Below are 14,566 nucleotides of genomic sequence, written 5' to 3'. Positions count from 1 at the left end.
CCGGACACAGTGTGCCTGGAAAGGAAGCCCCTTCCTAGAGGAGCAAGGACCCGGCCACTGATGAAATGCTGTCTCTCCAGAGAGCAAGGAGGAAGGTGCAGTTTCTCCTGGTGTCCAGAGAGTTCCCAGGGAGCCCCTTTGCTCCAGCAGAAGCCAACAGACAGGCTGGGTGGGGAGGGAGCCGCATGATATGAGGGCTGGGGAAGCGGGATCCTTTTTCAAGTATAACCTAAATCCTACCAGTTTTCTTTCCCCACTGGCCTGGAAAGAACAAACACCTCCAGATTCTTAAGCATCCAAGGGTCAAATAGGGCAGTCGGCTGCAGGTGGACCCTCCCCAAGCAGTGGCCCTTGTCTCACTTTGCTTCTAATGCCCACCAACACAGCCTCCCCCAGGAAAAGGCAATCTGCTGAGGACTCCTCTGAGGCGAGCCCCTGCTGTCAGAGGCTGGTCCTCCCCCTTACAGCCTCTGAAACCTGTCCTGTACCCTCGCCATAGCCCAGAGGCTGCCATTCCCCAGCTCACATGCCCTCTGTGGCTTCCTTCTGCTTAGAGAATGCAGGGACAGTGGTCCTAAAAGCATAGACTGTCCCTTTGCCTCTTCGCTGGTCCCCAACATCTTGTGAGCTCCTTGAAGGTGGCACCACATCAGAAAATAATGGTTGCTGGATGAATAGCTGCCTGGATAAAATATTCAAGGCCTCACAGCCATAATACATGCTAGGCACTTGTGGCAAAGCAACACCAAAGCTGGGGGCCACCCTTGGGCTCTCCCTGGCCGTGTGGGAGGCTGCAGGTGGTTAAGGAAGCCAAAGCATAAAAGCCCCAGCTCAGAGCCTGGTCCATAGGTGTCCACTGCATGTGTGGGGAGGCCCAGGAAGGCCAGTCCTGGCTGGGCACCCGCGGGAGCAGCTGAGATTCACCCAGAGCCTTGCACAGTACTGGACACAGTGCGTAGGTGCTCAACACAGGTTTGTTAATAGTAAGTGAAGTCTCACGGCTCATGTCTGTAATCCCAACACTTTGGGAGGCTGAGGTGGGCAGATCACTTGAGGTTAGGAGTTTGAGACCAGCCTGGCCAACATGGCAAAACCCCATCTCTACTAAAAATACACACACAAAAAAAAAACATTAGCTGGGCATGGTGGCATGCACCTGTAGTCCCAGTTACTCAGGAGGCTGAGGCATGAGAATTGCTTGAACCCAGGAGGTGGTGGTTGCAGTGAGCAAAGATCATGCCACTGCACTGCAGCCTGGGTGACAGAAGAGACTCAATCTCAAAAAAAAAAAAAAAAAAAAAAGAGTCAATGCAGGCTGTTTGTCACATCTTCACATCCATCCCTGATTAATCACAACACTGGGCTGGGGACCATGTGGCCTGAGTCTGCCCTGGCAGTGAGAGGGGACAGAGGAAGGTATGCTGCTACCTTCCAGATTCCTGCAGGCATCAATGCTGCCTCTCCTCCCATCCACCTGCCCACCCTCTCTCTGCCCTGACTCCATGTTGGAGGCGGCGTCAAATATGGCCTGGAAGGCTGGTGGCAATGGCTCACACCTATAATCTCAGTCCTTTGGGAGGCCAAGATGGGAGGATCGCTTGAAGCCAGGAGTTCAAGATCAGCCTGGGCAACATAGTGAGACCGCCACCTCTGCAATTTTTTTTTTTTAAGATGGGCCTGGGCAAGCACTGCTGTGGGCCAGGACTTTCATACACACATATCCTTTCCCCATCCTCACTCCTATGCCAGAAGGTCGTTCTCTGGAGTCCCTGGGCCCTGAGTCACTAAGCGGGTCCCCAAGGTAGGCTTCAGAATCAAAGGGGCAGACTATTTGAAACCAGGGCCACATCACCATTATATGAGGTTCTTATCCCCATTTTAGAAATGATGAAATTGAAACCCAAACAGATGAAGTCACTTGTCTGGAGTTACATCTGATTAGCAGCAAGGGGTTGCTGAAGCACAAGGCTTGGTCTCTAGGGTAGGGGTCATGATTGGTCATCATAAGATGGGGTTGGGGCTATGGAGGCAGGCCATGGCCACTGCCCAGCTCTCCCACTCACTGAGAACCCCCACTCTGCCTCCAGCCCTGAAGATGAATATTCCAAAGGCTGACATTGTCCATACCTCGGTACTAAAGGAAAAGACAGAAGGCACTCAGGGGGTTCGCACTGCAGTCCCCTTTCCTTGGCTAAGCAAACTTGGGAAATGCCGGCCTCAAGAGTAACCACAGCCCTGAACAACTGCACCTAGAGTCATTCAAGACTAGGACTCAGGTCTCCCAGCTCTGACTCCTTTCATCCTCACAATATCCTGCTTAGGAGGTGGACACCATTCTTCACTCTATTTTCTCACCTCACAGATGAGATACAGAGCGTTTAACAAGTGTGTGGAAGCGTTAACTATGATTCATCAAGATGCTTATGAAACTGCTTGGAGAAGAGCAATTGCCACTTGTTCCTGGAGACAAGTGGACCCTTAAAAAAAAAGCTGGACAGCCTCTCTCCAAGCCACATAGTAAGAGATGAGATGACCAGCCCAGACCCTGACCCAGCCAGTGTGAACTCTTCCCACTTAAAGCCTGGCCTAGCACCTTGGTCTCATACCCCTGGTCCCTTGGTTCTGGCGGTCCCACTGCCAGTAATAAGGCCGTGGAGTGAGCACTGAGTGGGCAGATCAGGAAACCCAGGCTGCAGGCATGACTCTGCCCTCAGCACATCAGAGAGGGCTGGACTAGGGTGAGGGTTTCTTGACATAAGGTCCCCATGGGCTTCACGGGATCCAAGAACCCTCTAAAGCAGAATGCAAAGTCTGGTGTCGATTAATGGAAGTGCATTTTTCTGGGGATGGCTTTCATCAGTGCCTCCGAGGGCTCTGTAAATCAAAAAAAGTTATGGACCCCCAGAATGGGTAATCTTGGAGGCTACTTCCATGCCCTAGTATTCCTGGGTTATATATGGGTTTAAACGTGAAGTACACTCCCCATCCTTCAAGGCCAATTCAGTGGCTGCTCTGGGAAGCTCTACAGATTTCTTGCTTCTTTGACTGCAGGGGAAGGCTGGGAACCCAATGCCACAGAGCCTGGCAGGGTCTGTCTGCCCTGATCTCCCGCACCAGACAGCCAGCTCCCAAAAGGGGGCAGGATCAGCCCAAGGCTAGGGTGGCAGATGCCAGCACCCCATGCTTGACCTCTTGTGGCTCACCGCCCCCCCAACAGTCTCTGTCCCCTGAAGGGGGTCTCAGGGCTGCAGAGCACAGGGGCACCGGGGCCTGGAGTCCACATCTCCCTGCTGCAGCCCTGGAGCTTCACAGAGCCATACTCCTTCCAGGAACCTGGTTTTCATTAAATCTGGTAAAGGAGTCGATAACCGCCAAGTCCAGAAGAGGCAAAGTTCTGCTAGAAGGCACAGGGAAGGTGAGGGAGACCAGCCTGTCTCTTGCCCTCCCTGGCTGACCGACGGCAGGGGGAGGGGAAGGCAGGGCTCCTAAGGGTCCAGCAATGGTAGCAGTGGGAGCTGGGGGGAGAGTCGGGGGAGTCCTGGCCCAGATAATAAGCAATTGTTAATGTGATCCATATGGATCCTGACTGGCCTCTCTGTTTAACAGAATGATAATGGCAGGGAAAGAATGCTGGTCTGTGGGGAAGGGAAGGGGCAAAGTCCTCCCCGGACTTGGGGGGGTGGGGTAGGGTCACGGGGAAGAGGAGGAGGCGAAGAAGGGAAAGGGAGAGGAGGAGCCCCACCCAGGGGTCTCCACCACCCAAGAGCACAGAGCTGTTTACCTGAAGGTGGCCAGATTCCATGCTATGCAGACTGCCTGGCTAAAGGCCCTTACAAAACCCCTTTTATTCAGCCAACCAATATTTATGGAGCACCCACAAGGTGTCAAGCCCTGTGGCAAGCCCAGTGGGGGCAGGGCCAGGGAGTACATGCTCCATTTCAGTCAAAGCCCACAGTGGACCCTGCCACAAAGGCGTAAGGGAGCACAGGTGCAGGCCACGGAGGGAGGAGCAAGTGACAGAAGCTCGGGGCTGGGGAGGTGATGCGGAGAAGGCGCGCATCCGAGTTGGGCCCTGAAGAATAAGGAGGTTGTGGAAAGACAGGGACAATGGGGAAGGCATTTGGCTGGAGGAACAGCGGGAGCAAAGGCAGAGAGGCGTGAAATTGCGTGGAGAGAGCCCCAGATCTCAGCAATAAAGCTGCGGCCCAGGCAGGGCAGGGAGGGGAGTCCTGATCCATAAAAAGCCGTGGCCATGAGTGAGCAGAAGAAAGGCAGGAAAGGGCTCTGCCACGCCACACTCAGTCTGGGTGGCTCTCCCCAGCCTTCCCCCAGGCTGGTACTGGAATTGACAGTCACGGGATCCTCAGCCCAGCCCTCAGCCATACCACGGCCAGAGAATCGGGCAGGGCCTCGGAAGCCAAACTCGTTTCTGTGTCTCTCAGCCCCTTCTTTTTCTTCTTCTGGGGCGGGGGTGGGGGCAACAGGAACCCCCCCGAGGAATGCGGGTCATCTAGGCCTCCCCAGGAGCAACTCCTCTGCCCCACACAGCCTAATTCCCTTTGGCCCAAAAGGGCTTCGCCCAGAAGATATTACAGCGAGGACACGAGGGTCGCTCCCGTCTGCCTTGGATGCCAATGGAATCAAGTGGAAAGAAATGAAATGGTGTTAAACATGGCAAAGAGGATTTACGAGGCCTGTCACCCGTCCAGCCCAGCCACCCCGGCAAGCCCCGCCCCTTTCCCCGCCCACCCCAGGAAGTCCCGCCCCGCCCCCTGCCCACGGCTCGCGCGGCCGCCCGGTACCCGCGTCCCACAGCTGGGTGGCGGCGGCACCACAGCACCGGGCTGCCCGGCGCGCCCGTCCTCGGGGGCTAAGGCACAGCGGGGAATGTTGGCGGCTCCGGACTGAGAGGCTCGGGAGGCTTTAGGAGGATGCTATGGGATTTCGGGGTAGGCTCCTGGAGGGTCCGGGACTCCCTCTGCGGGGTCAGAGGGCTTCGCCCTGTGGCCTCTGCGGGCCCAGCCCACTCCAGAGAGACTGGGCGACTCCACAGGGATGGCCCCACGGCCCAGGAACCGGGAAGCCCCCCTGCGCCGTAAGCCCAGAGCTGGGCTGGAACCTGGTCCCCACTCCTCGCTGCCGGGCGGAGAGCGGGAGACCGCTCCGCCGCCACAGCCCGTGCGGACGACAACACAAACATTCTTCCGTCCTCTATTCTCCTCCAAATTAGGTATCCATGGAGACAGGGCCGGCAGCCTGACAGCTCTACGGCCTAATCCTGATTTAGTGACCGTCCCTTTAACAGCCCACCCACCCGTCCACCCACCCCTGCGCTCCGGGCCGCCGCTGGGCGCAGGGTCCAGGCCGCGCGCTCTCTGCCCCGCGCAGACCCCTTCCCAGGCCTCCTCCTCCGGCGGGGGCAGGGGGACCAGCGGGGCTGGGGAACGGGACCAGCATTTGCTGATCACCTACAGGGCTCAACAATCCGCGAAGGACCCTCTGCAGAGGGGGGGTTGCTAGCATGCGAATCTCTGTGTAGAACAAGAGGGGGCTCTTGCGGTGGGGAAGTTTGAGGGGCCCTCTCTCTGGAGAGCTGGCCGCTCCGGGGGTCCCCCTTGTTGCCTGTAGCCCCAGGGTGAAGGTGAGTACAGCCTCCTACAACCCCCTGACTCTGAGACGCGGGCTCTGTTCTCCCGGGCCAGGGGAGAAGACACGAAGAGGGTGGGCGTTAGGGGCGCGGGGACCCTAAGTAGCCTCGGTCTCCTGTCACTGCCCCGTCACCATGCTGGGGAATCTCCGGGCCAGTAACCCAGCCCCCACCCCTCCCGCACACACAGGGGCCGCTGGACAAAGACCTGACGGAGTGGGAGGGGCCTGCGGGCCGGCCCTCGGGCTCCGGACGCTGGATCCTTCTGGGACCCGAACCCGCAAACCCTGGCTCCCCACCCCCAGGCCAGCAGACGCCCCCGAGCCGGCTGCTCGCTTTCGCTGCAGCCTCCGCACCAGAGGGGGCTGCGAGACGGGTGCCCGTCGGCGGCCGGGCGGCGATCCCCTGCTCTTCCCGCCCCCTCCCCCCGGGAAGTGACCCTCGGCTCCCACGTACCCGCTAGGGTCTCTCGCCGGCCCTGCCCTCCGACCCCCGCCGAGTTGAACCCCGCGACCCGCAGCCCCCGCCCTCTCCGCCCTCTCCGGCCCCGCGCCGGCGGACAAAGCTCCGGACACCCTGACCGAACGGTCACCTCCCCCCGCCCCATCCCGGCCCGCCCGCGGCCCCGTACCTCGGCATCACGGCCGCGTCCTAGGTGAGTGTGCGCGGCCTGGGGGCGCGTCCGGCCCGGGGACCGGGGCGGCGGCGCGGGCCGGGGGCGACAGGCCTGGGCTGGGGGGCAGTGGCGCTCACCATCCTGGAGCCGCTGCTGCTGCGGCCGCCGCGGGCGGGAGCGGGACTGGGCAGTGGGGGTGGCCGGACAAGGGGCGGCCCCGGCTCCCCCCGCAGGCAAGACCCCCCACCCCCACCCCCGCCTCCCCTCGCCCGCCCCCAGCGCCCTCCCTCGCAGGCCCTGGCTCCCCTCCCCTTTCCCTGCTCCTCCCTCTCCTAGTGCCCCTCTCTTCCCCCAGCTCCCGCCCCTTCTCTGGCCCCTCCACTCCCGGCTTCTTCCCCGCCCTCCCCCACCTCGCCCCCGCCCCGCCCCCACCTCCCCTGGGCCTGCCCAGCCCCTCCCCGCCACCCTCCCGGCTGGCCCCGCCCCCTCCCGCCCCGGCTCTAAAATAAATTAGCCACAGAGGGGAAAAAAGAGCAAATGACCCTCGGTGTGGAGAGTGTCCTTCGCCACTCTCAGACCCGTCCGCCCCGCCCCTCTCGGCCGTCGGAGCGGGAAGTTGGGGCAGGGGTGGGGGTCGGGCCGGCGGGTAGGGGTGGGGGACGGCCCGGGGACGGGGCCGAGGCCGGGACTGAGCAGCCCAGCCCGTCGAGCGTGTCCGCTGGATGTGGGCGGCTTCCTGGGTCGAAGGGCAAAGGGGAAGGCAGCCGGCCTGGGCCCGCCCCGTCCGCGGGCCGCCCCCGACCCCCTTTCCCAGGACTGCCTTGGCCCCCTGGCCACAGCCTGGAAGGACTCTTGCTCACTTCCTCCGCCCCCAGGTGAGCTGAGAACCCACTGCGCGCGGGACTCTGCTGCGCCTGCCCTCCCGGGCTGCAGAGGGCAGGGCCTTGCACCGCCAGGCAACGCCGCGGCTCTGCGCTGATGCCACTCGGGGAGCGGGTGGCTGCGGGGGAGGAGGGCGAGCACCGGACGGGGGCAGCGGACTGCAGGGTGTGAGAGCTAAACAGAGGGCTCCACTGGAGGGCTTCCCCAGAAGGCGGCAGTCACACTGGGCCAAGCAGGATGACTGGCAGGAAGAAAAGATGAGGGATGAGTCCCAGACCTCTAGTCCACTGAGAGTGTCCAAAGACATCCGTTCAACAGATACATACTGAGTGTTAACTTTGTGCCAAACATTGGACTGGGCACCAGGGATACCCAAGAGAGTCCAAGAGGCACAGCCCTGTCTTCCTGGAGCTCCCAGTTGAAGGATAGACAGAATTCTGCCCAACACACACACTCAGGGCTTCATGAGGGATAAAGGCCAGGAACCGGCTTTGCCCCAGGAGAAGGGAGGAGGAGGGCTGTGCTGATGATGGAGGGTCCAGAGAACCTTCCTGATGTTGAGCCTCCAGAGGTCCCAAGGCAATCGTGTTTCCACCCAAGGGCAGTGCTTAAGGGTCCTCTCTCCTGAGAGCTTGTTTTCCTTTTGAGTGGCTGCCTACCCTGAGTGTCAGTAGGGCAAGATTGGCTCTCACCCACTAGCCTGTAGAACTCCAAACACTACCCCCTCCCTTCTTCTAATGCAGATTCCCCTGCAGCCTCTGGGGTCTGACAGGTCTGGAGCACTCCTTTAGGTGCCACTCAGGAAAACAGAAGGGGAGGGCCTCAGTAGCTCCCACTTCTTTCCCAGCCCACATATGGAAGCAACCAGCACCTACGCAGGTTCTGGAACTTGCCAAGGTCAGTGTCTTCTCCATCTCCAGAATTCTCTCTTCCTTGCCACTCCACATCCCCAGGGCCCTGCCCTGGCACAGGAGGAGGGATGTGTCAAGGCTCAGAGTGCTAGAGTAGCCGCTGGCTTCAGAATCAGGCAGGATGAAGGGAGCCACAGCCACCATGCTAGGAGACTGGAACCCTTGCTGGAGGGACAATCCCAGGATACCAGCTGGAAGGAACTCCTTGAATATTTCCTTATTGTTGGAGCACTGGAGGCCCAGAGAGGAGAAGTGACACACTTGGGGTCACACAGCAAAGCTGGATCTAGAATCCACTGCACTGTTTCCACCCCTACCTGTCAGGTTCCCCGAGAGCCAGAGACAGGAACTAAGGGAAAGACTAATATCCTCATGAGCTGGGTGCCTCAGCCAGCAGGATTAGTGCCAGGAAGCCAAGTATGGCATTGCCAATGGGGATCCTGCTCCACCACGCTCCAGGGAAGGGGGGATGACAGGAGTGGGGTTGGACTGAGGGGCTCAGCATGAAGGAAGGAATTGATCATGCACTCCCCTGGAGCGGGGATCCAGTTCTCCTTCATCTTCTAGGAGTCCGGGAGTAAAGGAAGGACAAGCTTAAAGCTAAGGAAGGCCTCGCTAGTGAGTTAGTGGAAGACATCAGCCTGCTGGAAGAAGGCTGGACTCCAGGGGCAAGGCCAGCAGCTTGGCAGTACTGAGTTGTTTCCAGTGGGCAGACTGCTGTGGGTGACATTAAGAGGTTTAGTTAGCAGGTGGGGGTGAGGTTGATCACTTCACCCCTCCACCTCCCACCCTGCACCAGTGCTCGGGCGATGAAGTGTGGCTCCCCCTCCCAGAGCTCATTAAAGTCCTGTTAATACATCATCCAGCCTCCTGGGCTGACAAATCCTCCGTCCTGGCAGAAGGCCGTTCATCACATCTCTACCTCCTGCCCTCTTGGGCGGGGCCCTGAGAGACTGATCTCTGAGGACTCTGGGCTGACCTCACTCCTGGCTGTCCCCAGTCAAGGGATCTGTGCCCTGAGAGTCCCTGCTGAGGTGGTTGTGATCATCCCCAGGCAGGTCAAGTGCCTGGCAATGGATTGGATGATAATAGTGGTAATGATGGTGGTAATGTGTGGCTTCTGCAGAGGGCCCTCCATTCTTTAGCCCTTTTGCTGGTATCACATCCAAGGTGGAGAATCCCACCCCCATCCCGCCCCCAGGGGAAACAGGTGCTATGCTTGGCTGTGTGGCTGAGTGCAGGCACCTGCTGCGGGCGCATGCCTGTGGGTGTGCAGCAGAAGTGTGGGAGTGTGTGACCTTCCTGGTCCAGAGACCTGCAACAAGGGCTTTCTAAAAACATTAAGAAGAAAAATAACTCCATGGGTCTAGGGAGAATCAGCACTAAGGATTTTGGAGGGAGGGGGGAGAGTTAGAGGGAGGAAGTAAACGCTAGAGAGGGAGGGCAGGAGGAGCAAGTAGGGTGAGGAGGAAGGAAAGAAAAGGGCCCCGGGTTGGGGGAAGGATGGGGTGGGGGGAGGAAGGGAGAAAGAAATGGAAAAGAGGAAGAGGAAAGGGCGGAGAGGCCTCTTTGTGGTCCTCTGGACTGGCCACTCAGGAGTCATTATGAGCAGGAAAGGAAGGAAATGTGTCCTGGCTTGGGGATTGGGGTGCGTGCCCAGAGGGCACCACACCCAGCTGGGCTTCCCCCCAACCACACTTGCCCGGGACTCAGGCTGCTGTCCCCACAAATGGAAGTTCTAGCCCTTCTCATTCTTGCTGTTTGCCCATCAAGGCCCAGTTCCCAGTGCCTCCCCAACCCTGATCAAACCACCCCCAAAACCCTTACTCTTCATGAATGTATACCAGCTTTGCCTTCCCACTGTGCTACAAGCTGTGTCTGGTCTGGATCCTATCCCCACCCCACATCCAGCCTAGGAGCCCTCGAAAGCCTGTAGGCAAACTAGAAAACATGTTCCTCCCTCTATGCAGCTCAGACTTGGGAGGAGGAGCTGGGTGGGTATCAGTCTCCACTAACTCCTTGGGGCCCAACACTTAGCAAGGACCCTGATACCTCGCTTCCAAAATCGTTGCCCCACACATGGCCCTGCTGTTTGTTCTGTGAGCAGAAGCACATCCTGCACCATCCTGCAGCACAGCTTTTCAGCCAGCACCCCAAACTGATCCCACGATGTACCCTACAGTCACACAGAAACTCTCACTAAACATGCATACCTTTTTAATACCTCAGAATCTTTCTGCCTGGAATCTCATTTCCCTACTCTGCCTGATGAGCTCCTATTCATCCTTCAGAACCCAACTCAGGTATGTCCTTCTCTGTCAAGTCTTCCCTATCTGTCCTGCATCCTAGCAGAGCACTTCCAATCTTTTGTCCCCCCTAGGTTCTAGGGGTTGAGCCCACTCCACCGTGTCCAAAGGCAGAAGCCTCCCCCAAGTCGTGCATGATCCGCCCTCTAACATGCGAGCCCATCTGGAACTTCTGGAATCCTACTGGGCTTCTTTGCTCCCTAAAGCTTACAGACCCAGGGCAAAATAGGGAACTGCAAATCCAAGTGGCCCAGCGGTCTCTCCACCCCCACTCTGCCCTCTCTGGGCCTGAGCCTGACAAGAGATTCCCAGCACATCTGGTTGTACTTAAATCATCCAGCACTACTGGAGTAGGTTCCCTGCTTCTCTCCCTTCAGCCCCAACCTCCTCCCCTTCCTAAACCAGCCTTCCAGGTCTCTCCTCCAGCATGCCTTCCCTAACTCGCCCAGCCTCGGTATCTGCACCCCACCCTTGAACCTCCACCTCTTTGGGCCTGGAGCCTGCCAGGGTGTGAAGGGAGGGTGTGTGCTCAGCATGACTCAGTGTGTAGAATCTCATCCTTCTCGAGCATTGGTTCTAGATAGGAACCCTCCCTTCAGGTAAGGAAGGGAGACACCCAAGAGCCTCCCCTCTGCACCCTTGGCCTCAGGGGTGGCTGTCTCCAGTTATGGGTGTGTACAGTGGGGAGGAACAAGTTCAGATCCAGGCAGAGCCATTCCTTTGGCAACTCTTGCTGTCAGCTGTCTTCCAAAGAGCTTTGCAAAATGTTAAAGAACAAAAGAGAAATAAATACAGAGAATATAGCAAGTATAAAAATGCACAGTCTAGGCCAGGCACGGTGGCTCACGCCTGTAATCCTAGCACTTTGGGAGGCTGAGGCAGATGGATCACCTGAGGTCAGGAATTTGAAACCAGCCTGGCCAAGATGGTGAAACCCCATCTCTACTAAAAATACAAAAATTAGCCGGGTGTGGTGGCAGGCACCTCTAGTCCCAGCTATTTGGGAGGCTGGGGCAGAAGAATTACTTGAACCCCGGAAGTGGAGGTTGTAGTGAGCCAAGATCACGCCACTGCACCCCAGCCTGGGCGACAGAGCAAGATTCTGTCTCAAAAAAATAAATAAATAAAAAGAATGCACGGGCTCTAAAGAACAAGTTTGTAACCTACCATGACCTGCTTCACCAGGGCTCCCGGTTTGAATGTTCATTCATTCTTTTGTTCAATAGCATGTACTGATGCCTGAGTGTACTAAGTTCTAGGAACAGTGACTCAAGTAAGATCCCAGGGTCAGTGGGGGACAGGGACAGGTGGATGAACCAATGCTGCATGCTGTAATGGACATGAGTCAGGGAGGCAGCGGGGTGCCAAGGGTGAAGGTCAGAGATCCTGGACTGAATCCCACCTCTGTCACCTTCTGCACTGTCTCTGGGGAGCCACTTAACCTTGGGGAGCCTGTCTCCCCACCTGGAAAAGGACGATGATGTGACCTCACAGGGTCGTGATTGGATTCAAATAAGATAATGTGTGTGAAAACGCCTTGCAAAGTGCTAAGTGAGTTGTTGCTATTATGATTAGGCTCAGGGGCTGCCTATTTGACACTCATTTTTCTAATGAATCAACAGCTGTCTCTCTTATCCTCCCAGGGCAGGTACCACGTTGGAGAAACTTCTGAGAGTGAAGGATACCCACCCTAGTGCAGTGGGCAGTTAAGCTGCCCACACAGACACACACACACACTTTAGTTACACAAGCAGAACACCTTTTACAAAAATTCGAAAGGCATCATGTGCCTACAGCCCCAGTTACTCAGGAGGCCGAGGCAAGAGGATTGCATGAGTCCTGAGCAACGTAGTAAAACCCATTTCTATTACTTAAAAAATACTCATAAGAAAAAATAGATAAGCAGAAAACAAAAAAAATTAAAAATCCAACGCCTTTAATCCCACCACCCAGAGATAACCACCAGTAATATTTTGGAGTCACTTAGCCGGACACAGTGGTGGGGGGCCTGTGGTCCCAGCTACTCAGGAGACTCAGGTGGGAGGATTGCTTGAGCCGGGGAGATTGAGGCTGCAGTGAGCCGTGATTGCGCCAATGCACTCCACCCTGGGCAAGAAAGCAAGACCCCATTTCAAAACAAAACAAACAAAAAACCATTTTGGAGTCAGGTAGATATTATTCTATTTATCTCTCTCTCTACACACACACACACACACGGAGAGAGAGAGATCTCCACAGTGTTTTATAATATACTTTTCTTAATAGACAATTTTTTTTTTTGAGAGGGAGCCTTGCTCTGTTGCCCAGGCTGGAGTGCAGTGGTATGATCACGGCTCATTGCAACCTCCACCTTCCAGGTTCAAGCAATTCTCCTGCCTCAGCCTCCTAAGTAGCTGGGATTACAGGCATGTGCCACCACAGCTGGCTGATTTTGGCATTTTTAGTAGAGACGGGGTTTCACCATGTTGACCAGGCTGGTCTCAAACTCCTGACCTCAAGTGATCCACCCACTTCGGCCTCCCAAAGTGCTAGGATTACAGGCGTGAGCCACCGCACCCGGCCAATGGACAAATATTTTGAACATCTTTCTCTGGCTATAATATGTTTATACCACGCAATTGTTAATGACAGCTTAATATTCCATCAAGTGGACATGTCTAAATTAATTTAAGAAGTTTCCTGGCCGGGCGCAGTGGCTCTTGCCTGTAATCCCAGCACTTTGGGAGGCCAAGGCAGGTGGATCATGAGGTCAGGAGTTTGAGACCAGCCTGGCCAACATGGTGAAACCCCATCTCTACTCAAAATACAAAAGTTAGGTGGGCATGGTGGCGCACTCCTGTAGTCCCAGCTACTAGGGAGGCTGAGGCAGGAGAATAGCTTGAACCTGGGAGGCAGAGGTAGCAGTGAGCCAAGATCTCACCTCTGCACTCAAGCCTGGGCAACAGAGTAAGACTCTTCTGGAAAAAAAAAAAAAAGTTTCCTTTGTTGTTGATTTTTTTCCAGAAATAAAAGCCTCATGAACAAACCTGTAACTTCCACCTTTGTGCACGTGTCTAATTATTGCCTTAGGATAAGTTCTAGTAACCAGAGGCCAGGAATGCATATTTTTATCTCTGAGGAGACAGGAGCCCAGGCCTCTGGGCAGTGCTCTCACCTCTCCTCCAGGCAGCCCTCCAGGGTTGAGTACATCTCCCATGGTCCTTTCCTCTCCAAGTAGCTTCATCTCTTAGATACCTGCCCTGAGACCCCTGAAAAATGCTGGGAAGGTCTGGCTGGTGAGGGCCAGGAGGGGCCGGGGTGGAGAGCACAAAGCAGGCTTGTCTGGGGAACGGGAAGAGGCCCCGCCCTCCGTGTTGCTGGCCCAACATTCCTCCTGGACAATGGCTGCCTTGGGAATCCCGGGAATGAAGTAGGCGGGCGGCTTCCCGAACCTGCGCCCTCCACCCCCATCAAGTTGGGCCCTTTCCCCGGATGGAAAGCAGGGGCACTTTGCATTGCGGCAGGGTGGGGAGGCCAGCTAGCATCCATGCCTACAGCCCCCGCCCCTCCTTTTACCAACACTAATCCACAACGCCCCGCAGAGTCCTGCTCAGCCACCCCATCCCCATGGACCTTGGGCGAGTCCTGCTCCCTCAACTGTAAAATCAGGAGCTTGGATTCAGTGGTTGCAAAACTCCCCACAGATCTCAAAGGCCAAAACGTAGTGACTATCGCATGCACAGGCTTTGGAGCCAGGTTGCCCGAGTTCAAATCCTGGGCTGCCCTTTACCCAGGGAACTTAAGCCCCTGGGTTGCCCTCTTCCCTCTCTGCAAAGTGCTTTGTTGATACAGCTCCACTCCCTCCCGATGGGAAGGCAAACTCCTCAAAGTCTATGAATCCCGATCCATGTGTAACTCTGCTCAAAATACTAACCAGATCTCCAACCCCAGGCCCCCTCGTGCCCTGTGCGGATTTTGGCCCCTGGACATTTGCCCAACAACTGGCCACACTTCTGGGAGCTGCGACGGGCGCCTGATGCCCCTGAGGAAGCATCCTTCCCCAGCGTGTTTCCATCTTCCCTTGCATCAGTCATAAGGCCGTAAAGCTGTAAATGGTAAAGGCTTACTGGGGCACACCAAAATTTTAAATATAGGAAAACTCTCATTTGTTTATTTTTTCTTTTTTTTTTGAGACGGAGTCTCGCTCTGTCGCCCAGGCTGGAGT

At 56.6% G+C, this 14,566-nt stretch overlaps 1 protein-coding gene and 1 long non-coding RNA gene across 3 annotated transcripts in view; one reads left to right on the top strand and one right to left on the bottom strand.

The window, feature by feature from the left end:
* The window catches only part of FIGNL2 (fidgetin like 2), a 68,890-nt gene that overhangs the window by 22,583 nt on the left and 31,741 nt on the right, over positions 1 to 14,566 (bottom strand). Inside the window, exon 1 of one of the 2 annotated variants that reach the window (XM_032144102.2) lies at positions 6,279 to 6,368. The exons of the other annotated variant lie outside the window; for it this stretch is intronic. The gene's annotated coding sequence lies outside the window, so the exon portion shown is untranslated. Of the gene's footprint in view, positions 1 to 6,278; positions 6,369 to 14,566 lie in introns of those variants that run through there. 2 annotated transcript variants of the gene reach the window in all.
* Positions 5,844 to 10,472, top strand: LOC116461979 (uncharacterized). Its single transcript, XR_004246218.2, has 3 exons — positions 5,844 to 6,302; positions 7,993 to 8,042; positions 10,437 to 10,472. It is a non-coding gene; the product is annotated as an uncharacterized LOC116461979 (long non-coding RNA).

The sequence above is a fragment of the Hylobates moloch genome, unplaced genomic scaffold (genome assembly GCF_009828535.3).
Source record: "Hylobates moloch isolate HMO894 unplaced genomic scaffold, HMol_V3 SCAFFOLD_22, whole genome shotgun sequence".
NCBI lineage: Eukaryota > Metazoa > Chordata > Mammalia > Primates > Hylobatidae > Hylobates > Hylobates moloch.
Note: the sequence above shows the minus strand (reverse complement) of the source record. Positions and strands in the feature narration are given on the sequence as shown.